The 27,953-nt window shown below is 41.5% G+C and overlaps 1 protein-coding gene across 1 annotated transcript in view; it reads left to right on the top strand.

Annotated features, from left to right (window-relative positions):
* Positions 1-27,953, top strand: part of LOC123744939 (protein turtle homolog B) — a 535,220-nt gene that overhangs the window by 333,784 nt on the left and 173,483 nt on the right. The gene's annotated exons all lie outside the window — the stretch shown is intronic.

Raw genomic sequence — 27,953 nt, 5'->3', positions numbered from 1 at the left:
CTTGGACGGTCGGAGATTGATCGCCGACCTGCATGAAGCGACGATTTAACAGATGTGATCTCCTTCGACCCAGAGGGAAGATACCCGACACATTAGATGATTATTGATTGAAGGTAGACAGCAAAGACCTGACCATCGCTCTCTATGGTTAAGGAACACTCATTTCCAAGATGTTATCAAACGCTTATATATTTGCGTGAGTTAGCATGTAAAATTAAGTATACTTGCATTCTGTGTTTACCTGTCTACTCCTGAAGATGTTACGTTGTTGACGAAACATCGAAGTAAAAGTAAAAGACTTAGTAACTTGATGTTTCTTCACCCTCTAGGAGACTCTAGATGGTTGAAGGCATTTACAGTTGTGACAATGCTGGTGTGTTAAATTCCACGTGTATTCGAGAAAGCTTGTCCCTAAAAAATATACTAATATATTAACATACATTAGTATACTTTTAATGAATACTCTTGCGTTATTAACCATTCCTTAACAAGATTTTTGAGTGTGTGTGTCAGCAGGCGCTGTTCGTGACCCCTGTCGATAAAATACTTTCTGTCATTTTTGCGTATTTCGGGTGATAAAAGAATCAAAATCATTTTGTGTTAAGGAAACTTATCACCAAGACTGCAGTACTCTCACAAATGTATTTGACGAAGGTAGGACTTATATGGTGATCTGATCTGCATCAGATCCAGATGGTGTGAAGCAGGTCTTCGTGTCCTGACTCACAGTGAGAAAAGTGAGGATGAGATATACGCCTGCACTCGGGACTGTGTCTCATCTAGAGTTTAATCAATGCAAGTGAGCAGTAGATCTCTTCTCCTCCGGTGGTAGTCAATGTAGACCAATTATCGTGTTATTTATACAAGTGGGATCGTACCATTAGCGTCACCCACGTGCTTACAGAGGAATTTAAGGCATCTGAAGACTCCAGCCAAACAGAACTTTTAGTATTTGGGACGCACTTAGAGATAGGAGTTACGCCTAATGTATTTACTAAGGAAGTGATTCATGCGGACACTTGATCTACAGTGTAGGTTTTTAATTGTTTCCAATGGTAAATATTTTGAGAGTTTGAGGAATTTAACAATTGTTTTCTCCTACCTCTCGGACGCAGGTTCGAATCCTCGTCACGGCCCTTGTGGATTTGTTCACGCACCATATATTGTGTATTTTGTCATTTTATTTTATTTAAAACTTCCTTACACAAAACGGGCTACAACATAATAATGCATTTATATAATACATTTATATAATGTATAACATATACACATATATCAGCATTAGGGATTGAATTTTCTGCGAAACTGCTTACACATCATAATTTTTCATAAGTCACACAAAGGTAAAACTTGTGGCAGTCATGAACTTAATATGACGCGGGAGGAGATACAGCGGCCATTTGTGAAAGTTAGAAATTCCCTAAGTTACGCAGACATACTCAAAGTCCCACCGAAAAGGAGCTGCAGACGACAGATTTTAGTGAGACTAGAGAATGAGTAGCTGTGTAAACAGGAAGTGTACCTCATTCGCGCTCAGACCCGTAAACTAGCAAGTTACCTCAAATGTGTGCAAGCTGCAAACTCATTCGTGACCCGAGCCACGAACTAGGAATATACCTCATTCGTGTATTGAGCCTGAACTGAGAATCTTCCATTCTTATTCGCGTAAAGAGAAATGAATCGAAGAATCTTCCATTCTCATTCGCGTAAAGAGAAATGAATCGAAGAATCTTCCATCCTCATTCGTGTAATGAGTACCAAACTAAGACTCTTCTAAATCGTAGCTCGATACACGAATAACAATGAAAATCAGCATAATTTGTGTCTTAAGCATCGAGTCATATTTATTGTCCTAAAGTAACGGCTCACAAACATTTACGCTTTCTGTGCATCGGACTCGATATGTTGGGTAAGGTTCTTGGGCTCGGTTGTTTCTGATTGACTGTTCAACTCCGGAGGGTGGATGTTTTACGAAGTAACCAAATCAAAAGACCGGGCTGAATACACACATATATATAATGACAAATGTTCTGTACACATGCATATACACTATAAATACACACTTTTCGTTGAATGGGCGAGAAACAGAATGTGTCATAGATGAGCGTTTACTCCCGACACCAGCAGCATAGATAAAGACCACATACATATCATTCGAGAAGGATTTGGGTAGAAGTGGCTGATGGCAAGAAAAACCTTCTAATTAGAGCTGTACTTAAACATGCGGGACCTTATCGAAGCGGGAAACAGACTCGTGCGAGCGAAAATTGTAATGGCCTTTAGAAACAGTAATGTGTGCATTGTTGGCGGCCTGAACTCAACAAGAATCGACTCGAACTCCACAAGAATTGACTCGAGCTCAAGAAACAGAATGCCGAGCAGCACATGCGAGCCCAGAAGAGCTCGAAGACTTATTTCCTGACACAGTTTGTAAACCAGTCCATCAGGAATAACAATATCCTGGCAAACAATGGAACACTAATCAGGGAGGTAAACATCGAGAGCGAAATCAGAACAGTGATTATCCATTAGATTAGGAGTTACATGGGAGAGTCTTGCTAGATATAGCGAAATATATAGCGATATATATGATCCAGGATGTCCGGAATGCCAACAATGACCAACTAGGACTCGATCTATCTCGAGTAGACTTGAGGGAGCGGGGCCAGAGATTAAGTCAATAAATGAGAAGAGAAGCGGACCTTGGTTGATCCGGTTGATCTGATCATAATGGACAAATGATAAACACCTGCAATAACACCGTTAAATTGACACGGGTAAACAATATTCGCAACATTCTACTTCGTTTGAATAATGATAATTCTAAATGTTTAACAAATAAAATAAAATACCTAATAACTATTAGAAACTTTATTTGTAACAGCCTTGTATAATTCATTACAATAATGACTGGACTAAACTGTGGTACAGTAGTCTAAATCAAAATTACATTTTTCGAATACATTTAATTTATAATTTGAAAGATGATATATATTGAAAAACAGCGTAATCACCATTATAGAGATAAGACGGATACTGATGCTATTTATATCGAAAAGGTGATGTGAAGATAATTTGAAGGTGAACAAATATAAACTAGAAAGTTGTTCACCTGTTGAAATCAGTATCAACAGATTCTAGGGCTGTGCAGGACTAAAATCCTGCATCCTGCACAGTCCAACAAAATTGGACTGTGTAGAACAGTCCAAACGCACAACATAATTTTGCAATGCAACATAGATCTGAATTCAACAGGACTCACAATTTTCATTCAGTAAGGAAACAAGGGAAGAAGAGGATTTATATGAAGGGGTTGAAAGAGGGAGGAGAGAGTGATGGAACAGGAGGTACTCTCTCTCTCTCTCTCTCTCTCTCTCTCTCTCTCTCTCTCTCTCTCTCTCTCTCTCTCTCTCTCTCTCTCTCTCTCTCTCCTCTCTCTCTCTCTCTCTCTTCCTCTCTCTCTCTCTCTCTCTCTGTCTCTGTCTCTCTCTCTCTCTCTCTCTCTCTCTCTCTCTCTCTCTCTCTCTCTCTCTCTCTCTCTCTCTCTCTCTCTCTCTCTCTCTCTCTCTCTCTCTCTCTCTCTCTCTCTTTGTGACAGTATTTTAGGTCAATCATAACTCCAAATACCCTGCTATGGGGGGGGGGGAAGAGCTGCTGGCTACACATTGTATTCTATTCTGTAGACCAACTTCACCATTATATACATCATACATTCTTAAGTTGTATGTTGTTGTTTTAGATTCAGCTACTCGGAACAAAACGTTCCAAGCAACACGGTCTATGGTGAACCCGTCGTGGATGTAACTTAAGAAGTATATCCTGACCATTAACTTTATATTTCGGGCAAAGTTGGATGGCGGATATAAAATACACACAATCGGAGTATTGGAGAATATAAAGTATACATCGGAGGATAAATACAATAGGAGAGATCAACTTAATAAATCATAAAAAAAAATTCAAAGGAAACGCTGAATACGAAATAAAAATAGAGGGAAATAAGGCTTTATATCTTATGTAACAGTCTGGGTCTGTTGTGAGACTCGTGAGGTGAGGAAGCACGTCTGAAGGAAGGAACTGGAGAACTGAGGTCACATGACACTGGATACAGAAAGTAAATTTTACAAGTGATGGTGATAGTGAACATTCATGGATTATTTAGTAAGTTGGTCATGTAAGGTGTCAGTGAGTAGCATGATCACACACACACACACACACACACACACACACACACACACACACACACACACACACACACACACACACGCAGACACACGCGCGCGCGTATTTCAATATTGACACCCTGAAACCCGGTCTTCAACCTCGAGATTCTCACTCTATCTTGTTAAATATGTTTTCACAAGGTACCAAAAATTCGTGATTGTCTTTCCGGAAGTATTTTCGCCTCAAACCATCCCGTTAGATGTGTTCAACCTCATTTTGCGTAATTTTTAGTATTTATCATGTGCAAAATATATGAAAATCCTTAATTATTATCAAGACAGGTTATTCTGGTATTATTACATATGCTTAAATATAAAAAAGATGTATGTGCTATTGCGTTTTCATTTATTTTTTAACATTAGTTTTGTTGGGGTGATTTGGCAATTAGCTACAGATAAGGGGTTCAAAGGGATGAAATAATTGAGATAATAGGTCAAAATTAGCAACAATGAAGTCAACCAAATATAGGATAAGTATTGGTTGAAAATATATGAAAAGAAACATCTTGTAATGGTATTTATCCAGAGAAATTTACTAAGTTATAAACTAAGTAATATAAAAATACTGTTTCGCAAAGGCACAAGAATGTTGAGGAGAGAGAGAATAGAAAAATCCGAGATATTCTATCTATTAATACATGATCAAAGAGTAATAAGCCAGTGACATGTGAAGGAAGAACAGAACCAAATATATAATAAACCAATACAAAGGTAATCATATCTTCCTCTGAATATCTTCCAAGAGAAGGGCCAAGATAAAACAAAAGAAATGCAGGAACAATGAAAAGACGAACACAAGGTTGAGGATGCGGGCTTTCTCATGGTCCCCGCCACGAAGGCTTTGAACTCTTGATTTTTGCCTGGAGACCAAAGAGAGACATTTGGCTGCCCTCCGAGCTCTTTTGTGCCTCTTCTGAAATAGAGGCTTGCCTCAGTGATCCTTGACCTCTCGCCCAGGAATAGAAATGTGCTTCGGTGACTGCGGACGATGTCTCAAAGCGTCCAGAGGTTTACTTGCTGTGTTCCTTGACCTCGTCTGGACTAGAGGTGTAGTTCAGTGATGCAGGACTTCTCAAGGTGCAGAGGTGCGTCTAAAAGTTCCTCGTCGTCTCCAGCGGTAAAGATATTCAGCATTAACAAGTGAACCGCTGTAGGACTTTATTAGTTCGTCAAGCATATTTATTTCTTTAGTCAGTATATTTGTTAATATTTTATGAAAATCCATAAATTTCCCTTATACGAGGAAATTGGAGCTAATGAAATATATATATATATATATATATATATATATATATATATATATATATATATAAAACTTGCGTATATTAAAATTATTTTTCAAAAAGTGAGAGTAGGAGACATTATAAACTTTTCTCTTAGATTACCATCTTCACTCTGATTAAGTTTGACAACAGCTGGTTTGCCCGGGTTCCATCTTTTGTCGTGAAGACTCTCTCATTTGAATATCTTGTGTGGGTCGCCAAGGCTTTCTTCTTTACCCAGTGACTCGACTCACTCGCATGGAATATTTTTTCTACGTTTTTTTCTGGATCTGCGAACTGAGACATACCACCAACATCCAGTTGGACAACTTTCAATCCTTGGATTAAGCAATTTTAATTCAATTTGGACGTTTTTATTGTATTTGCACATTCCAGATTTTATACGTAAATATTGACTAGATACTCTTCATAGGTAAATATTGGCCAGATACAACAGTAACTTATATTACAGTATTATTTGTTTAGTAAACTAGATATAGTTATATTTTCCTTGTATTTTTATTTAGTTTTCCTCTTAATGCTTCCACCTTAGGGAGCCGGTCGGCCGAGCGGACAGCACGCTGGACTTGTGATCTTGTGGTCCTGGGTTCGATCCCAGGCGCCGGCGAGAAACATTGGGCAGAGTTTCTTTCACCCTATGCCCCTGTTACCTAGCAGTAAAATAGGTACCTGGGTGTTAGTCAGCTGTCACGGGCTGCTTCCTGGGGATAGAGGCCTGGTCGAGGACCGGGCCGCGGGGACACTAAAAAAAGCCCCGAAATCATCTCAAGATAACCTCAAGATAACCCTGATTCATAATGTTTCCACCCTGTATCATAATGTTTCCACCCTGTATCATAACGTTTCCACCCTGTAGCCGCCTGCAATGGCCGCACGCAGCGTAGTGTGATATTATGTCAGTGAAATCAATACACTTTTTTTTCTACGGATGTGAGAGCCTATCAGAGTTAACTTGGTTTACTCATTAATATAAAAGCCTCAGTGTGTGTTGGACTAACTATCGTGCATCATTTGTCAAGGTGAGAGGCGTTTGGATATCAAAATATATTTTGAGCTAGACCTGTGTTTCTGTCGTCCGGCGGAGGAAACATTTGGATTGCAATTGAAGGGACGACGACGTTTCGGTCCGTCCTGGACCATTCTCAAGTCGATCGACTTGAGAATGGTCCAGGACGGACCGAAACGTCGTCGTCCCTTCACCTTCTAGTGTGTGGTTTAGTCAACATACTTTAGCCACGTTATTGTAACTCATCGCCTGCGAGTGAAGAGTTCGTCAACAGATGACGTTATTCTGATGATATCTGCCCTTTGCGCTGAGTGTTTGATATACAAAACTGATATACACTACTGATATACACAACTGTACTCAGAAGCTGAGTACAGCTGTGTATATCCCCTCGCATTGTAAGGTCATACCTTGAGGTTACCTTGAGGTGCTTCCGGGGCTTAGTGTCCCCGCGGCCCGGTCGTTGACCAGGCCTCCTGGTTGCTGGACTGATCAACCAGGCTGTTGGACGCGGCTGCTCGCAGCCTGACGTATGACTATCATTTTTCATTTTTTATAAACACTAAAATCGTGCATTTCTATCGGATATAACAAAGCTTTACATAAAAGGTCATCTGCAATTAAATTCTGCTCTCAACTTCCTGTTATTTTTTTCCTGCTTCGTTCTCGGAACATTAAACTGATACATAATACATAGTACATAAAAGTGATACATAAAACTCACACGAGACGGTTGTTCCCTGCTGCACCAACAGGTAATACGAAACTCCTGAATTTATAGTGTTTAATAATAGTGCAGCTTAACTTTTACAGTGAATCATTTAAGTAGGAAATGACATAGTGAGTTAAACGCTGGATATTTTAACCTTATCACAGTGCACTCTTGTTGGCTTCCGGTCAAACAACTTTAAAAAGCGTGTATATATATGTGTGTGTGTGTGTATATATATATATATATATATATATATATATATATATATATATATATATATATATATATATATATATATATATATATATATATATATATATATATATATGTCGTACTTAGAAGCCAGAACGCACTTCTCAGCCTACTATGCAAGGCCCAATTTGCCTAATAAGCCAAGTTTTCATGAATTAATTGTTTTTCGACTACCTAACCTACCTAACCTAACCTAACCTAACTTTTTCGGCTACTTAACCTAACCTAACCTATAAAGATAGGTTAGGTTAGGTTAGGTAGGGTTGGTAATGTTCGGTCATATATCTACGTTAATTTTAACTCCAATAAAAAAAAATTGACCTCATACATAATGAAATTGGTAGCTTTATCATTTCATAAGAAAAAAATTAGAGAAAATATATTAATTCAGGAAAACTTGGCTTATTAGGCAAATCGGGCCTTGCATACTAGGCTGAGAAGTGCGTTCTGGCTACTAGGTACGACATATATATATATATATATATATATATATATATATATATATATATATATATATATATATATATATATATATATATATATGCATGCATGCGGAAAACCCACATGTGAAAAATAGAAAAAGCTAAACGCGTTTTCGGCTCAATTCACCTTCATCAGAGCATTTTAGGATTCTAAAATGATCTGATGAGCATTTTAGGATTCTAAAATGTTCTAATGAAGGCGAATTGAGCCGAATACGCGGTTCAGCATTCTCTATTTTTCACAAGTTGTTTTTCCGCATTCTTGGATCAGTGTTTTTTGCCATAATCATAACCCAGTTAGATTTTTATGCTATTTAATTTTATTTACTGCACTGTGGATAAAACATTAAATTGTAGTAAGAATTGTGTTTTGAATATTTCACAAATTAACACTTGACGAACAAAATTATGTTAATGTGTAGATTTATTGTTTCCTCTACACCATCCCTCCGTCTCCTCCCCACCTTTATTTTCCTCCCTCCATCTCCCTCCTTTATACCCCCCCTCCCTCCCCTCCCCCCCCCCTTCCCTCCCTCCCCCTCCCTCCCTCTCCCTCCCTCCCTCCCCCCCCCATCCATATGAACTAAACTCCTCTGTTTAATATTTTACGGATTATTCAAAACATTTAATTAGTTAATCTTTTGATTACACATTGTGGCCGAAGAAGCATTATTTATCATTAAACTCTGGAATTACATTTATGTTTCTTAATTACTGATGGTTTAAATTACGGTAAAGAAGAAGCTTAATTACCAGACACACAATGTATCCGTCCGCAGTGTGGCATTAAGATAATGGGTATGTAATGGTTTTGTTTGCTGGGTGAGATGGTATAATTAGGGGCAAGAAATCAGCCCAAGTTTTGAGCTTAAGGAAACGAGAATCTATGTACCTCCTCCCCTATGGGCGTGTGGGGGGGAGGGGTGGGGGGTGTGTGGGTATGGTGGTGGGGGAATGGTGGTAGGGGGAGGGGGGTGGTGGTAGATAGATGGGAGGTGGGGTGGTATATGTGTACTTCTGCATACACATGTTCTTCCATTTGTATATGTATATCTGGAACATGTGGATTTGTATCACCTAGACATGCCCACCCTCACACATGCCCACCCCACACATGCACACCCCCCACACACATACCCACCCCTCACATGCACACCCTCCACACATATCCACCCCCACACATACCCACCCCACACATGCCCACCCCATACGTGCACACCCCCACATGTGCACGCCCCACACATGCCCACCCCACACATGCCTACCACACACATACCCACCACACACATGGCCACCTCACACATACCCACCCCACACATGCCCACCCCTACACATGCCCACCCCACACACATGCCCACTTCACACATGCCCACTACACACATGCCTACCCCACACATGCCCACCCCACACATGCCCACCCCCACACATGCCCACCCCACACATGCCCACCCCACACATGCCCACCCCCACACATGCCCACCCCACACACATGCCCACCCACACACATGCCCACCCCACACATGCCCACCCCCACACATGCCCACCCCCACACATGCCCACCCCACACATGCCCACCCCCACACATGCCCACCCCACACATGCCCACCCCCACACATGCCCACCCCACACACATGCCCACCCCCACACATACCCACCCCACATACTCCTTTCCTCGTGACTGCCCTCCCACAACTAACACAGGATAGCTCACACGGGACGGAAAAGAGACGTCCTCTCCTAACTTGCTCATCTCTCCTCTTCTACAGTTCTCATTGGACTCAGTGTGATCTGTTAGTCGCCATTTTCCTTCCCTTAACCAGTGGTTTTCCGGTCATGAGTTGTTGCTAACGTCCCTCGAGTCTCCAAATGCATATTTTCTGCAGTATCTTGCATGAAATGGCTGTCGGGGACACTGACATGTTGTTTAACGCAACTTGTCTGTCTCTCTTCAACAAAAAATGTTTTTTCTACCTTTTCGATATATTTATGTATCTACTAAATACCGTTGTTTATTTTTGTGTAAGTGTTCTCATCCCTGTACATGTATGGGGAGGTTGAGCATCCCAGGTGCTCTGGCTAGTGTGTGTTCTAGGATTGCTCTAGTATGTATATATGTTCCAATAATACTCTAGTGTATTTTCTCGAGGTTGGTTCATTGACTAGAGCAAACTTGGAACCCATAAACGCTAGAGAGAGAGCACCCATGTGTTCCCATTTCCCCTGTACAGCCAGCCCGTTCTCACTATTGGACAAGTTTCAAGTTTAAAGTGGTTTTCACCTAACCAGAATTATTCGCTTCTAAGCAACCTATCTAACCTATGGAGACCAATAGGTTAGATCGAAGCGTCAATACACAGGGGTTTTTAATTTCACTAAAACACCTGTATTCGAGGCTGGAGTGTAGCGTGAACAATGCGGTGCATTCAGTGTGAGGACAGGATGGTATAGGAGCCGCGTATGTAGATGTATGCACTCTGCACGTGTTATCACACGCCCAATTAAGGAATTTTACCCGGAAGATTTAAGGCCGACGTCAGCCATTACACCGGAAGTTAATCAAGCAGGGCTTTAAATCGTCTCTTTAATCAGGCTAATCTCTTGATCGGGGACGAGCCGAGCGGCGGCGTACATGGGAACTAGTCACTACTCACCAAAGAGGAGTGCAATCTCGATAATGATGATGTAGGCAGGAGAGAGAGAGAGAGAGAGAGAGAGAGAGAGAGAGAGAGAGAGAGAGAGAGAGAGAGAGAGAGAGAGAGAGAGAGAGAGAGAGACAGAGAGAGAGAGAGAGAGAGAGACAGAGAGACAGAGAGACAGACAGACAGACAGACAGAGACAGAGTGGTTAGCATGGCCCTGGGGAACTATTAGAGTTTATAACTTGCTATATAAACAGAATGGTATCAGTTTGTTAACGGTAGTCAACAGTCTTCTATTCGTGCACCCTCTTGTGATATATTTTTTGATGGGCCAATTAGAACCTACAAAATCTGATTTTGGTGTGTTTTGCAAGGTAATGAAGACAACATAAAAGATGGGGCAACATATGTGATGCCAGCCATCCCTTCACTTGCATTATAGCTGATGACAAGGATAGTGAGGAACGTTTTATCACTGTCAAGCAAAGGACAGTAGCAAATTTAATTAGCTATTAATGTATGGTATTTTTTAATAAGTACCAAAATGGAATGAAAAGGTGTCTTATAAACGTCAATTATCAAACGCTGCTAAGATAGCTTTGCAAGACGTTCTACAATCTTTTCAGATTCAACAGATATTTCGTTTCTCCGTTACATCAGATGATTCAGTTTGGAAAACATTACATTTGGTTACCAGATTCACGAAGCAGTTACGCAAGCACTTACGAACCTGTACATCTTTTCTCAATCTTTGGCGGCTTTGTTTACAATTATTAAACAGTTAATGAGCTCCGAAGCACCAGGAGGCTGTTTATAACAATAACGACAGTTGATTAGGAAGTTTTCATGCTTGTAAACTGTTTATTAAATGTAACCAAAGCAGTCAAAGATTGAGGAAAGATGTACAGGTTCGTAAGTGCTTGCGTAACTGCTTAGTGAATCTGGCCCCTGGTTTGTAAGTGCTTGCGTAACTGCTTCGTGAATCTGGCCCCAGCAATGTATGTAGAGCCCGTCTATGGAACTTCATTTTGAACTTTGATTTTTGTTTTCTTTCCGAAAGTTTTCACGATTTAGTGTACAGCTTTGCCTTTAAATTGTTCTATTCTAAAACAAAATATAAAGGGTCGAAACATTGAATCTAATTCCCAGCATCAGAAGTAATCCTTTAGAAACCAATTTTGTTGAAAGATGGAGAACAAGGGTTTTTTTTTTACCTAAAGTTTCCATACCTTTTGGAATTTTGGGACCAGGTAATAGTGGTATGGGACTTAATCAATTAAAAAAAAAGGTGTTGATATATTAGAATTATAACTATCACTGTCAGTAACTACACCTCGATTCCATAATTTAATTACACAAAAACAAAAGCAAAAATCTAACCATTTGTAGCTAACTTCTTTATTTGTGATTTGCCATTTTCATGTAAATATGTAAAAATTGGAATGAATTTATTTCGTATATTCTATTCCCAGCTATCCATATGTAAAATAAACAAGATACCAAGCTATTGGTATCTTCTAAAGTCATGCTAGTAGTAATAGTACCTATTAGGATAGGTTATAATAGCATGAAGTCATGCTAGTAGTTCCTAATAGGACTGGTTATAATAGCATGAAGTCATGCTAGTAGTTCCTAATAGGACTGGTTATAATAGCATGAAGTCATGCTAGTAGTTCCTAATAGGACTGGTTATAATAGCATGAAGTCATGCTAGTAGTACCTAATAGGACTGGTTATAATAGCATGAAGTCATGCTAGTAGTTCCTAATAGGACTGGTTATAATAGCATGAAGTCATGCTAGTAGTACCTAATAGGACTGGTTATAATAGCATGAAGTCATGCTAGTAGTTCCTAATAGGACTGGTTATAATAGCATGAAGTCATGCTAGTAGTACCTAATAGGACTGGTTATAATAGCATGAAGTCATGCTAGTAGTTCCTAATAGGACTGGTTATAATAGCATGAAGTCATGCTAGTAGTACCTAATAGGACTGGTTATAATAGCATGAAGTCATGCTAGTCATGCTAGTAGTACCTAATAGGACTGGTTATAATAGCATGAAGTCATGCTAGTCATGCTAGTAGTACCTAATAGGACTGGTTATAATACTGATGATTTTGAAAGGCTGGGGAAGGGGTGTATGAGGACCTAATGGGTATTCCATTTGGAATCTGTAATCGTAAAAATGTTTAGAACCCTTGGCGTAGAACGAGGGGAGAAATAATTGTTTACAAATGGATGTAATAAAATTATAAAGGGGATGAGAACAAGGTGCTCAAAGTTTCAAGATAAAGAATGTAGCAATGAATTTAAAATTAAACAAATTTAGATTCAAATAGGAATTAAAACGAAATTGGGTTTGGTAGATGGGTAGAATATAAAAGATTTAGTAAGATTGATGATTCTAACACGAATCTTCTCAATATTTCTTATGTTTTTCTTCACTGTCGAGGGAAATTGAAAAATTAACTCTCCAAATTTAATTTTCACAATTTATGGCCTGACGTCTAAAGATGCGTTTCGCAAGGACTTTTCAAAGACAAATTTGCCATGTCCTGACAACTCTTATATTCGCTTGGGGTGAGGTGGTACAGGATGTTATTGAGATGAACAAGTGGATGAATGGCATAATGATTATTATTAATAGGCCATTAAATGCCTATGTTCTTGCTCCTCCTCTCTATGTGGTGGTTCGGGATCTTGAAGTGGGTAGAATGTAATTATGTGTTAATTGGTTGTTGATTGCTGGTCTTCACTTTTTGATATGTAAGGGCCTCGCTGATGTCCAGTTTTCTATTGTCGTTATATCTGTCGATTATATCAGTATTGCTGGTTAAGGTTTCAATGGTGATGGTCTGGTTGTGAGAGGAGATTATGTGCTCTTTGATGGAGCCCTGTTGCTTGTGCATTGTTAATCACCTAGATAGAGACGTTGTTGTCTTGTATACTGAGATCTTTGGGGCTGACAGTCCCCAAGTGGGCATGTGAAGGCATAGACGACGTTGGTTTCTTATAAGGCGTTCTGTTTGGTGTCTGGAGAGTTCTTCATAAGTAGGTTGGTGGTCTTCTTGTTTTTGTAGTAAATTGTCAATTGTATCTTTTGATTTGTATCTGTGGGGATAACGTTCCTGTCAATTATATATTTCAGGACTCTTTCCTCCGTTTTATGAGTCGTTGAAAAGAAGTTCCTGTAAAACAATTTAATTGGAGGTACAGTGTTGTGTTAGTTGATTCTTCAGAGGTTGCATGTCGTGTCACCTTTCTTTAAAAGACGTCTTCAACATAACCGTTAGAGAAGCCATTGTTGACTAGGACCTGACTTATGCTACTGATGTTCCTCGTCGACCTGCCTCCAACCATAGCTGTGAGTGAGAGCCCAGTCGACGTAAGCGTTGATAACACTCTGCTTGTACCTGTCCGAGCAGTCACTATTAGCATTAAGGCACATTCCTATGTTCGTTTCCTTAGAATAGACTGCAGTGTGGAAGCCTTAATTCCTTTCCACGACTGTTACATCAAGAAAGGGCAGCTTCCCATCACTCTCCTTCTCGTTAGTGAAACTGAACACCGAATTTTGCTCGAATGTTTCCTTCAGCTGCTGCAAACGTCTGACATCAGGTACCTGCATAAAAATGTCGTCAACATACCTGCAGTATATCGCAGGTTTTAAGTCCATATCAACTAAGACCCTCTGCTCTATGGTACCAATGTAGAAGCTCGCAAACAGGACACCTAGGGGAGAACCCATGGCGACCCCATCGTTCCCTCTCGTTCCTTACTACATAGTAGCCCTGCGGAAACATTGCCTTCGTTATGATTCTGTTTCTATGAGGATTTTTACATCTGGGTTTGATTCTTGTGACCTTTCCCGAAGTTCGCTTGCTTTATTTGTAATCCCATCTGTATTTGAGAGCATTTACTTGATCACTTTCTTCTGTTCATTCTCACTTACTCTCACCCCCCTGACGATCATTCGTGAGATGAATATATTATTTTTATGATGGAGCGTATACTCGAATGTCACAATAAGTGTCCACTCCCCAGAAACTGTTCCAGGGTCTCATTATATCGTGTTCTAGCATTGTAGAGAGTTGAAGCTTATATGTGAAACGCTGTGGGTGAAAATATTGTAGGCGACTTTGCCGGAGGAAGTTAGCGGAAAGAGGCAGAGAATTTGCACATGTCGAAACATATTAGCGTGGGGTCGACCTCGGTTATCTGCTCTCTCATCCTGCTCTCCCTCGTCTGCTGGGCGTGATGAGGCGCCATGTATCTGCTGGATGGGGCAATATGTCTGCTGGATGATGGGGCAATATGTCTGCTGCATGATGGGGTTATATATATGCTTGATGGGTTTGTATAACTGCTGTGTGATGGGTCAATATGTCTGCTGGTTATGTCTGCTGTGTGATGGGTCTGTGTCTCTTGTGCGATGGGGGCTATATGTCTGCTTGATGGAGCTTATATGTCTGTTGTGTGATGGAGTCATATCTCTGCTACACGATGTAGTTATACGTCTGCTTGTTGGGGCTATATTTCTGCTGTGTGATTAAGCAATATGTCTGCTACGTGATGGGACCATATTTTTTGCTTGATGGGAATATATGTCTGCTATGTAAAGGGGCTATATTTCTGCTGTGTGGCGGAGTAATGAGACTGCTATATGATGGGGCAATATGCATGTTATATGACGGGGCAATATGTCTGTTGAATGACGAGGGTAATATGTCTGCTGTGCTAAGCTGTGTAATGGAGAGATATGTCTGCTTCGTCATTGAGTCAATATGTCTGCTGCGTCATGAGGGGTAATGTGGCTGCGGCTGATCCAGGTGTCTCTGCTGAATGGTCTCTAGTCTGATGGCTGCTTATGAACTCGTTCTATAGAAGTTTCGTCAACTACCTCAATAGTCCTTCATGTATAGTACAAGTTTAATATTCATTCTTAGACAAAAACTACCCATTTGTGTAGTCTAACTTGACTTACGCAAAAACTACTGATTTATCAAGTCTAACTTGAACTAGGCCAGGCCTGACCTTCATCATAGGTAACGACTACACTTTAACCTAGCCTAAGCAACTAACATTTAACAATCATTATACTATGTTTAGGAAGGTCCTCTAGTCTCGTATTTTTAACCCGGTACACTGTTGCAATTCATTTAGTGATATTTGGGGTGTAAATACCAATTTAAATTCAGACACCCGGTTAACAAAGCCTTGGCTGTGTTTCTCCTCTTGAGGGAGAGAGAGAGGCAGCGAGCAGAGCAAAACATCAACACAAGGGGAATAATCTTCATCTTGTACCCAAGTGAAATGTAAATTAAAATCTTCTTACGTGCTTATTAGGTGTGGAAATACATTCAGACATTAAACACAACATGGCTATGTTGTTTACCTCATTTCCGTTTTTGGAATAGGAGAAGATCGAGGATAGAGGAACTGAAGAAAATGGAAAGTGCGTAATGATGAGAGGCTGAATATGAGTGAATATGAATAGACGAATATACGAATGAAATGGGATTTTGGTGTTGGGTTTAACTAGTGGTTGTCGAACTCAGGATGGTATTTAAGGCTGCCTCAGGTGTTTACTGTCCAACCAGCAAGTACACCTTAGTTCTCGACATAGTCCAGAGCTAAAATATACTCTCAGTGTATTTACACAGCAACTGGGGCACACCACTCGGTGTTTAGAGCAATTAAGTAAATCTATAAGGACTCTATATAGGTATGACTAAGCATTCAGAAGACAGGAAGAAGAAGCAACGGGATAAACTTCACTTAGTATAATCTGATTTTGTCTTCAAGTGTCTCAGAGTGGAGCCCATGTCAATATATTTATATATGCCAATATAATCATTTCATAATGAGCCTTGCATTTGTATTATTTAGTATTTAATATATTATTATAATAATCAGATTAGGTTTAAGTAGCATTATCAAGAATGAATAAATAATGTTCCTGAAAGTTTGGAAACTAAGTAAATAATATAAGAGAAGAGTTTTTATGTATGAAAAATTATGCATATAAATTTGAATAACATACTCGAATCAGGATCTTTCCTTTTCGCCCCAAGTGGTGAGAGAATTTCATGGACATACTAGCCTAGCCTCGCAGAACCTATCCTGGCCTATCCTAACCAACTGAAATATTATGACTGAATCTTGTCTAACCAATTGTAATAACCTAACTTTATAACTTAACTAATAAAATAGCTTAACTTTAGCTATTCTGATCTAACCAACTATCTACTCTATCCAAACCAATCACGTAATCTAACCCGACCAACTACCTAATCTAAGCTTATCAATCAACATCTGTCATGTTAATAATGAATAATACAACATCCAGAACATCAATGAACAAACGTCAGAATATCCTGAATGATGTTCTGACTTGTGTACGGGTATTGTATGTGTGTGTGTGTTAGTGTATATATGTGTGTTAGTATGTATATGTGTGTATTAGTGTGTATATGTGTGTGTTAGTGTGTATGTATGTGTGTATTAGTGTGTATATGTGTGTGTTAGTGTGTATATTAGGTGTTAGTGTGAATATTTATCTGTTAGTGTGTATATGTGTGTGTGTGTGTGGTAGTAAGTAAGTTTAGTGTGTGAGTGTGCGTGGTAGCACACCTTCGGTCTCTCTTTAGCGAAGTCCTGTATTTATCGAGCTAACTACAGTAAATTTAAAACCAGAAGAATTCACATCCAACTCAAAGAAGTCAATTAGCATGTAATTCAAAATTGCATTCACATATGTGTTCATAGCAATTGACCATAATTATCAGAACTCCATGAAAAGGAGTTTCCTGCGGAGTTTTAGGTGACGGTAACGAGCAAGACTGTGCCTGGGCTCGTCTGCTGACTGCTATAGGGAAGATTCAGAGAAAAATAATTGCACAAACACATTTAGCTTTGGTGTTCCAGGCATGAAACAGTCAGAGGAAACATCAAAGAGCTGTCACTGGAGAATATTTTGGATACCTTTTTTTAATGACCTCATTTATGTTTTGTAATACAGTGGGCTTGTGAGGTCCCCACCTGGGCTCCTTTGCTGGCGAACTAGGTATAATATATCTAGCCCTGTGTATCCAGGTTTCACTCTGACTAGCTCATACTTATGCCTTCCACTCACTAGCTCTTCACATACTTATGAAAATATAATTAAAGACAGGACAATAGGATAAAAATCACGTGTGTAATGATCAAAATATTGTCACGAATAGTCTGTCATTTCGACCTTATGGTCGTGAAGGAGGAAGTCAATTATCCCAGTATTATGAAGATATCCAGTATGAGGGAATGAAGCATTTCAGTATGAGGAAGGAAGTCTACCCAGTATGAAGGAAGGAGTAGAGCATCCCATTATGAGAGAATGAGAAAGACACCCCAGTATGTGGAAAAGAGTTAATATTGGAGCAGGAGTAGAACATCATATTATGAGAGAAACACATACTATGTGAGAGAAGCAGAGCATCAAAGTATGAGAAAAGTAGCTAGTATGAGAGTGATAGTATACCATCCCCCAGGATGAGGGAGATAACGAGTATGAGGTTGGGTAGTAGAACAATCAGTATTAGGATAGGTAGATAGTATGAGAGAGGAAGCAGAACATCCAAATATAAGGGAGGAAGAAGACCATCCCAGTATGAGGCAGGAAGTAGACTATCCCAGTATGAGAGTGATAGCATGATCCCAGTAACTGTAAACAAACACATCCTAGTGTGTCCTCTCCCCCAATATCATTGAGAATGCTAAGTTAGAAGCGTGTTATAAAAAGTTTACAAAGAATCCCTGACCAACTTAAACTAACAGTTTTAGGTGCGGAGAAAGCCTGCGTTGCCTGAATGTTAATGATACTTGCGTCCCTTTTGTCTGTCTTTATATAAAGAACTTTTGACAGAGTTAATCTTAGTATTACATGCATGATGAAATCACAATTACGTGGTGTATCTATAAAAAAATCTTTGGAGAAGGAGACTATAGAACCAGCGTAACTGGGGGTCACCAGTAACGTGCGCGCCCATAGCTATATAGCAGCCCGATTTCTTATAGTGCGTCTGGGCAAGGACGCTAGTTCGATCCCACCGTCCTACTCCAAAGATTTTCTCATGCTATTACTTGTCGTAAATTTAATCTTATAGGAGCCGCTGATGAGATAATGACCTTGGCTTACAATGTCTATAATGCCCATCGTTCTTCATCGTGATAAGACATGATAACACACCCAGCCATGCATCAGGCTTTCCAGAAGGAACTGGAGTCGATATCTGTGGCCTGCTAAAGGATATCTGTATGGGTGTGTAGGTGTGTGTGTGCGTGTATGTGTGTGTGTGTGTGTGTGTGTGTGTGTGTGTGTGTGTGTGTGTGTGTGTGTGTGTGTGTGTGTGTGTGTGTACTTACCTAGTTGTGCTTGCGGGGGTTGAGCTCTGGCTCTTTGGTCCCGCCTCTCAACTGTCAATCAACTGGTATGTGTGTGTGTGTGTGTGTGTGTGTGTGTGTGTGTGTGTGTGTGTGTGTGTGTGTGTGTGTGTGTGTGTGACCTGGATCGTTTGTCTCAGCCCCGTTACTGTGACCTGTTCTCCCCAACATAATACCAACCTAAAGAGACCCCCCGAATTACTCTGCCATAAAAATAAATCAGCAAATATAACATGCTGCAATATAAATATTTTTAGGGGCCAACTGGGAACATAATTTTAGAAATCAACAATTACTCTGTGGGGTGCCAAGCAGCTACCTCCTCGTGATCCCCTTGTAACATGCACCTTATATTCTCATTGGTTGGACTGTACTGAAACTGAGAACTTTTCCCATTTATACAAGAAAACTTCCCCATTTATACAAGAAAACTTAGCTGAAAGTTATATTCAACCCCCATTATACCTCTTCCTCTCATCCATAGCTCCTATGTATTGGAACTTTGTGCCAGCTTAATTGAAACGATTGTCTATTAATGTTGAATCCTAATTCCTAAAATAGACCGATAGAAAGGAATCGAGTAATCTGCATTCTCATGATGTTCTCATCAGCCGGTTATGGAAAACATCCGTAGGACGTTGCTTCATGTCAGAGTGACCCGGGGGACGTTGCTTCATGTCAGAGTGACCCGGGGGACGTTGCATCATGTCAGAGTGACCCGGGGGACGCTGCTTCATGTCAGACGTTTTCTATTACTAAGTGAAGATCTTCTCGAAGGTTTCTCATCTCACGGCTGAAGCAGCTGAGGACGCAGCATCAGCAGCTGAGGACTCAGCAGCTGAGGACGCAGCATCAACAGCTGAGGACTCAGCAGCTGAGGACGCAGCATCAGCAGCTGAGGACGCAGCATCAGCAGCTGAGGACACAGCAGCAGAGGACGCAGCATCAGCAGCAACAACCGTGAGATATCCCAGACTGACCTCGGACGTCAGAGTGCGTCACTAAACCTATCCCCGGTTGGACCACATTGTAAATTTAAACTTATCGGAATATCTGGAGCGGCTGAACCAGTCATACGAGGACGACAATAGCCGGGAACTAAGACTTTATTTCAGTTTATTTATTTAACCTATATTCCTCCTTATATATATTCGTCAACTCAGGTGTCAACATATCCCTCTTCCTATTCTCCCTGTCTTTCTCTATCCTTATTTCCTTCCCTATCCATACCTATTCACTTCTACGATCCAATTTTCCTGCAGTTTTGAGCACACTTCAAGTTCAAACTATTCTATACTATAAGCGCACTTTCAGAAATGTGAAAATATTCGTGTTTTCTGAACACATGCACAGGGGCCGTAATGAGGATTCGAACCTATGTGCCTTGTGCTCCCAGATGCACGCTTTAGTCGACTAGAGCGTTCATCTGTAGGTAACACCCAACGCTTGGGTTCGAACCCTCATTACGGTACCTGCGTATTTCTTCTTTGATATATCACGATAATACGATTTCTATGTGTATTTGTGTGATTTAATAATGTTAAAAAAACAGTGTGAGTATTCTGAGAGTTAACGTAACTTTAACTAACTGAAAATCAATATATGTTTAATGATAACTATCGTTATCACATTTATAATTTGGCCCGCGGGCGTTGTAGTACATTGGGATATCAAAACAATTGATTCCTGATGGAAAAAAATTAATTCTGGCCGATTGTCAGTAAGGTCATGTCGGTCCGAAAACCGACACGACACAGAAGGGTGATAGTTTATATATATATATATATATATATATATATATATATATATATATATATATATATATATATATATATATATATATATATATATATATATACCTGCCTGCAAAAGATATCTTCCCTACTCGGCAAATATAGGTGCTTTTTATTCGTTTTCATTTCCATGTCTATGTAAAGGTAAATTTAATAACAATATGCAAATTACATTAAAAATTATTCCATATATTTATAATTCATATTAATTGTAAATGTGCAAAAATGGAAACGTGGGAGGCAATTTAATTAATAAAAATAGCATATGCAAATTATTTTTTAACAATTAAAAGAGGAAGACAATACGTATCGAAATAGGTGAAAAATACGAATATATATCTGAAGGTGTATACCCAACAGCTGGGTATATATATATATCTATATATACAACTGAAATTTCAATACAGTGCAACAGTTTAATACAAGGTATAGTCCATTCACTGTCCTCCCACTTACTCTCCTCCCACTCAACACTGGAGGACTGACCATATAGTGTTTCTCTCAGTAATTAACGTTGAATCGTATCGCTATTGACCTCGTAGTCCCTGGCAGAGATCCATAAGGAAATGAAAGTTTTTCCACAGACAAACGGATGTCATCCGAGCCTTGTACTGCAAGCACCAGAAGGCTGGCTGTTTGGACCAGATGCTCCGCCAACAGCTTGTAGAGTTGATGGTTCGAATCCCTCCCAAAAAATCATCCTCTTCGCGTTGTTCTTACTTTAAGTTTGAACCCAGCTCACGGCTGTGTCAGTCGGGGTACAGTTGAGAGGTCTCCCGTTCAATTCCCGAGGCAGGACAGGAATGTTTCGGCAGTGTTTCTTGCACATGATGCCTCTATTCATCGAGCAGTAAACAGACACAGGGATATAGGCAACTGTTGTGGGTGGCTTCGTAGGTAAGCAGTTAGTGACATCTATAAGTCGAACAGATTTCCTATTTGCGGCTACGTGAAACCATACTGTGAACCATACTCTGTACTCTTTCATGTTAGATGAGTCTATCTTATATTTCAAACATTCCTGTATCCCATTTTCTACGGAGTGTTCACATGTAAGTAACTGGTCGGCAACTGACCTAACATGGAGGTTCCCAGGGTAGACGACGGCGTGAGTGTTTACCTTTTGTTAGAGTGCTTCCTCCCACTCGAGAGAGGTGGACGTCGACCTCCCACTCGAGAGAGGTGGACGTCGACCTCCCACTCGAGAGAGGTGGACGTCGACCTCCCACTCGAGAGAGGTAGACGTCGACCTCCCACTCGAGAGCAAGCGAACGTCGACACTCCAGAAATTATATCAAGGCTCAGGAATGTAAGTAAAAAACATCAGAGCCACGTTTTTAGTTTACACAGTTTCCTGTGAACCCTTTTTTATTAATGGATGTAAAAAGCAACATTGACAGCGTTACTAAACGGGCTTCCGGCCCCTGGAAAAGTACTTTTTTTATTTTTGTACTTTTTAAGTACATAATATTGGCTCATGGCTGAGAAAATGTAATGTTCTGAGACTTAAGTCAGTCTCTAACAACCTTCTTAACCTGTTTTAGCGGAATTGTTTCCATCTTAGACCACCTGCACCTACGCCTGACAGCTGGGTGGACAGCGCTTCAGATTCGTAGTCCTGAGGTTCCGGGTTCGATCCCCGGTGGAGGAGGAGACAAATGGACAAATGTTTCTTTCACCCTGATGCCCCTGTTATCTAGTAGTATATAGGTACCTAGGAGTTAGTCAGCTGCTACGGGCTGCTTCCTGGGGGATGTGTAAGAAAAAGGAGGCTTGGTCGAAGACTGGGCCGCGGGGACGCTAAGCCCCGAAATCATCTCAAGATAACAAGTTTGATTCCCCAGGTTCGATTCCCGGGCGAGAGAGAGAGAGAGAGACGGTTGGTTAACATTTCCTTTCACCTGATACATCTGTTCCATCTAGCAATAATTAAGTACCCTGGCGTTAGCCAGCTGTTGTGGGTTGCATCCTGCAAGGTCAGTCGTTATCCTTTGGGGGTGGACCTCGATAAGAGGTATACCCCCGCTGCTCTGTAGATATTCCTGAGAGTTTACTTCAGTCCAGATCTATAGGAGTAAAGTATACCTTGAGGTTAGTCAGTAAACTATTTTGGGGGTTTAAATAATATTCCCGCTGCTGTCACATCTTAAGCCTAATAATGAACCAAAATCCACAACACCAAATTTCGTCTGAAAGGAAGGGAACTATCAGGTGAAAGCACCAAGCCATTACGACTATATAGCCCTTGGAAGGGGTCAGGATAAGGATTTGGGATGGGACGGGGGGAAAGGAATGGTGCCCCAACCACTTGGGACGGCTGAGGATTGAACACCGACCTGCATGAACCGAGACCGTCGCTCTACCGTCCAGCCCAAGTGGTTAGCTGCCCCCTAAATATACTACCCATCTGACTACCGCCTAAACATTGGTAAACACATATTAATAAATGTTAAGTTCTCTCCTAATTGTGTTTGGGGGATTGAACTTCGGCTGTTTGGCCCCGCTTCTTAACTCTCAGTCAACTAGTGTACAGGTTCCTGAGCCTATTAGGCTCTTTCATATCTACATATGAAACTGTGTTTTGTCTGCCTCTATTACTTCCTAGTGCAGGCCGCTTTGTTAACTACTCTGATAGTGAAGCAATCTTTCCAATGTTTCTGTGGCTCATTCGGGTGCTAAGTTTCTACATGTGTGTCCCCTTGTTCGTGTTCCACCCGTGCTGAGTAGTATACTAATGATTATGATTAATTATACTATTATTATCCCCCTTCGGCATGCCACATCACTGATATTGTCTCCATCACCTCCCTCACTACACAACATCCCTCCCCCCCACCCCCACCCCCAACAACATTGCATCCATCATCTCCCCTCACTGCAAACTACTTACCTGTCTGCTTGCAATCTTCCCCAACCAACTATTATCAATATGCACCGGGAATCCATAATCTAGCTCCAACCGCACCCAGCGAGCACATCTGTCTATATCTCCAACCTTCCTCACACACACACACCTGTAACATCCTACACATGCCACCCCAACCACCATCACCTCCTCCAACCCTACCACCACCATCACCACCACCATCACCACCACCATCACCACCACCATCACCACCACAAGAACCACCAATAGAACCACCACCACCGCTCCCTCCAATGTCTCCACACACTCCCCCTTTCATATATATACCTGGCTCTTTATCCATTTTGAACCAGTGTTATTTTGATGAAATGACGCAGCAAGAGAAGAGAGGTAGTACACATGCAGCGCACCGAGCTCGGATGCCCTTTTGCACAGAAAATAAGCTTACATAGTTCAAAAGTAAAGATGAAATATCAGCATTGTGAAGCAAGGCACGATAGACCAAAATGGATCCTTATCTCTCACAATTCAGACTTACAAGTCTAGCCATGTAAAGCCTTGAAGGAACAATATTGGAATTATAAATGCATACAGATTCAGATCCGGAATATTCACAACTTATAGTCATTACAGTAATAATTACAGTCATGGAGGAAGCGGGTGTACATCAGTCGAAGTCAAGCTTCAGCACCACCCCTACCACCTTCACTACAAATTCCATCAATCCCCCATCCCCACCATCTCCACCCCCACCATCTCCATCCCCACCATCTCCATCCATCCCCCCACCATCTTCTGTCTCGTGCTCACCACCTTCGACCCCTTACCAAGAGATGGTAAGCTTCGACCCCTTACCCCTTTAAGAAGATGGTACTTAAACTAGATGGTCCTTACCATCTCCAAAACCCTAATCCCTTCCCCCCCCCCCCCCCAAATAATCACCCCCCACCCCCCATTCTTGCCTCCCTCCATTATAGTGATAGACTCTAGCGACCATTGATATGCGGGTCATATACCCATAAGGTGCCATAATGAGGCCCGGCGTGAGTTATATAGGAATTAACCCCACCGCTGGCAATATCCTCATTTTCCCCCGACCAAAATTAACAAATATTTAACTCTGCGGCTTGGAATTCTTATCCCTTCATTCTACTTTTCTTCTTTAATTTCTTTCCCCTTTGGAGCCCTCGGAGAAATAAGACAAAAACGGGGAATAGGGGGGATGAAGACGAGAGAGAAAAGGGCCCCCAAGAATCTAGGAATTTCCGTGATTGTCTCTGGGGCGAAGATGCTGGGATTTTCCGTGATCGTGTCGGGTGTTTCAGGCTAGGAGGTGGCTCTGATTATGAAGAGCAGGCGACTGCCAGCCAGTCCTCGCACACCGCCCCTTGATGCTGGGTACACACACACACACACATCGGCCAGGCGGACGCCCGGCCTCGTCTAGGCTAGGCAAGCCACCTCCAGAATCGTCTTGCCGACTCAGGGAGTGTTCACCGGTGGGGTGTGGAGGAGAGTGCCGAGTGTGTTATGGTGTTGGGGAGATGGGGGAAGAGGTGAGGGGGGAGAGGATGGTTGGTTTCGGAGGACGGGGGACACGGGGGGGGGGGGATTTTACTTTTTTGTTTTTTCTGAATCTCCGGGGGACTGTGTATGGCAATTAAAGTACAGGAACAAAAAGTGTGTGTGTGTGTGTGTGTGTGTGTGTGTGTGTGTGTGTGTGTGTGTGTGTGTGTGTGTGTGTGTGTGTGTGTGTGTGTGTGTGTGTGTGTGTGTGTGTGCGTGTGTGTGTGTGTGTGTGTGTGTGTGTGTGTGTGTGTGTGTGTGTGTGTGTGTGTGTGTGTGTGTGTGTGTGTGTGTGTGTGTGTGTGTGTGTGTGTGTGTGTGTGTGTGTGTGTGTGTGTGTGTGTGTGAAGCAAAGATACTCTGTCTATATGAGACAGAGACAGATATTGCGTGTGCAAGTGTGAAACAGAAAGAAACGGGGAGAGAGAGAGAGAGAGAGAGAGAGAGAGAGAGAGAGAGAGAGAGAGAGAGAGAGAGAGAGAGAGAGAGAGAAAATGTAGCCCAATCTACACAAGTACAATTAGAAGAGTTTATCAATTTTAAATATCAATTCATTTCAAACAAATCCACCCAATTACATTACCATAGAAACACACACACACACACACACACACACACACACACACACACACACACACACACACACACAGACACACACACACACACACACACTACAGGTAACAACAGCAGTCACACACATATCGTCCCAATATTCCTCATGTAATCCAAGCAACTGACCATTCAACACAACTCTCTCCAAATCCGCTCCGTAAGTGTAAACACACATATACAATACTAACAATAACACATCAAGGGTAAATAAATCCCCAACAAACAAAACGCTACAAGCCATTCACCTTCTGTATTCTCACATACATGCCAAGCAAAAATTCTCAGACACACAAAACAAGAAGAAAGCAAAAAAATCTCAGACAATTAACCAGGAGTAAACACAGTAGGCGGAGGACCAATATTGACTGAGCTAATAGAGGAGTGAGTGACTCCCTGGCTCAGTGCTGATGGGACCCCGTGACACACACACACGTCCCCATCAACGACAGTGACAGACTACAAGTACCAAGTCCAAGTGAGAGAGAGAGAGAGAGAAAGAGAGAGAGAGAGAGAGAGAGAGAGAGAGAGAGAGAGAGAGAGTAGGACGCAAGAGGCAGCTGAATAGTCCCCTTGTACATCTTCCTCTTGTCCATCTTCCTCTTGTCCATCTTCCTCTTGTCCATCTTGCCTAACGAGACAAGAGCTCAAATCATAGCTCTGAGGATAGAAATATCTGGCAAGACCAAATTAAGTGTTAACTATCAGGAGAAAACGCTATGCCAAGATGACTATAGCACTTGGAAGGGATGTGAGGATGGAGAGACATAATGTAGGTGCCTATCCACTTGGACTATTAGGGATAGGACGCCGACCTGCCAAGAAGCAAAGCCACGGCCGGAAGAACTAGCCGCAAGTTGATGGATTATCCCTCTAGGTGAATTACAGAATCTATAAGCGGTCTATAAGATGCGGAATACATAGTCAAGGGGCACTGGAAGATGTATTGTGTATTTCTCTTTACAATTCTCCGTCTATCGCTTCTTTATCATGTTTCTATGTCCCCGTTTTCAGGATTTTATTTGTGGTTTTATTATCGTTTTCCTCGTGGCTCAGCGTCCACTTGTTCCTTGTTCCTTCTTCCATCTTCCCTACTCTTGTTTTTATCACCGTATGCTTACCCTTCTTCACTGCCCTCACTCTCGTTGTTTGTGTTCGTTAAACCCAAACCGCCCCCCCTGGTGGTCATGGTCGGCGGGGTCCCCGCCCCCCTGGTGGTCATGGTCGGCGGGGTCCCCGCCCCCCTGGTGGTCATGGTCGGCGGGGTCCCCGCCCCCCTGGTGGTCAAAGAGCAATGCATCCGTCACAGTATCAGAAGCGCGTATCCAAAATTGTTGTGAATGTCAATCAGGCAAATATTTACAAATGATGTCATTAATACTGGAGTGTATATATTATGTTAACATAGCACTTACAGTGGGCGACAGGTACGTCCTGGCGATCACGTTGGTGGTTTTTTGGAAGCGTGGAATATATTTTACAGTACTTACCTAGTTGTGCTTGCGGGGGTTGAGCTTTGGCTCTTTGGTTCCGCCTCTCAACTGTCAATCAACTGGTGTACAGGTTCCTGAGCCTACTGGGCTCTATCATATCTACATTTGAAACTGTGTATGGAGTCAGCCTCCACCACATCACTGCCTAATGCATTCCCTTTGTCTACTATTCTGACACTGAAAAAAATTCTTTCCAATGTCTCTATGGTTCATTTTGGCACTCAATTTCCACCTGTGTCCCCTAGTGCGTGTACTCCAGGTGTTAAATAGTCTGTCTTTATCTACCCTATCAATTCCTCTGAAAATCTTCTATGTGGTGATCATGCTCCCCTCCCCCTAACTCTTCTGGCTCCCAGTAACGTGAGGTTTAATTCCCGTAGTCTCTCCTCGTAGCTCATACCCCTCAGTTCAGGTACTTGTCTGGTGACAAACCTTTGAACCTTTTAAAGTTTAGTCTCGTGCTTGACTAGATATGGACTCCATGCTGGAACCGCATACTCCAGGATTGGTCTGACATATGTGGTATACAAAGTTCTGAAAGATTCCTTACACAAGTTTTTATAGGCCGTTCGTATGTTGGCCAGCCTGGCATATACCGCGGATGCT

Source organism: Procambarus clarkii, chromosome 57 (assembly GCF_040958095.1).
Source record: "Procambarus clarkii isolate CNS0578487 chromosome 57, FALCON_Pclarkii_2.0, whole genome shotgun sequence".
Taxonomy (NCBI): Eukaryota; Metazoa; Arthropoda; class Malacostraca; order Decapoda; family Cambaridae; genus Procambarus; species Procambarus clarkii.
This window is presented reverse-complemented; position numbering and strand designations above follow the sequence as displayed.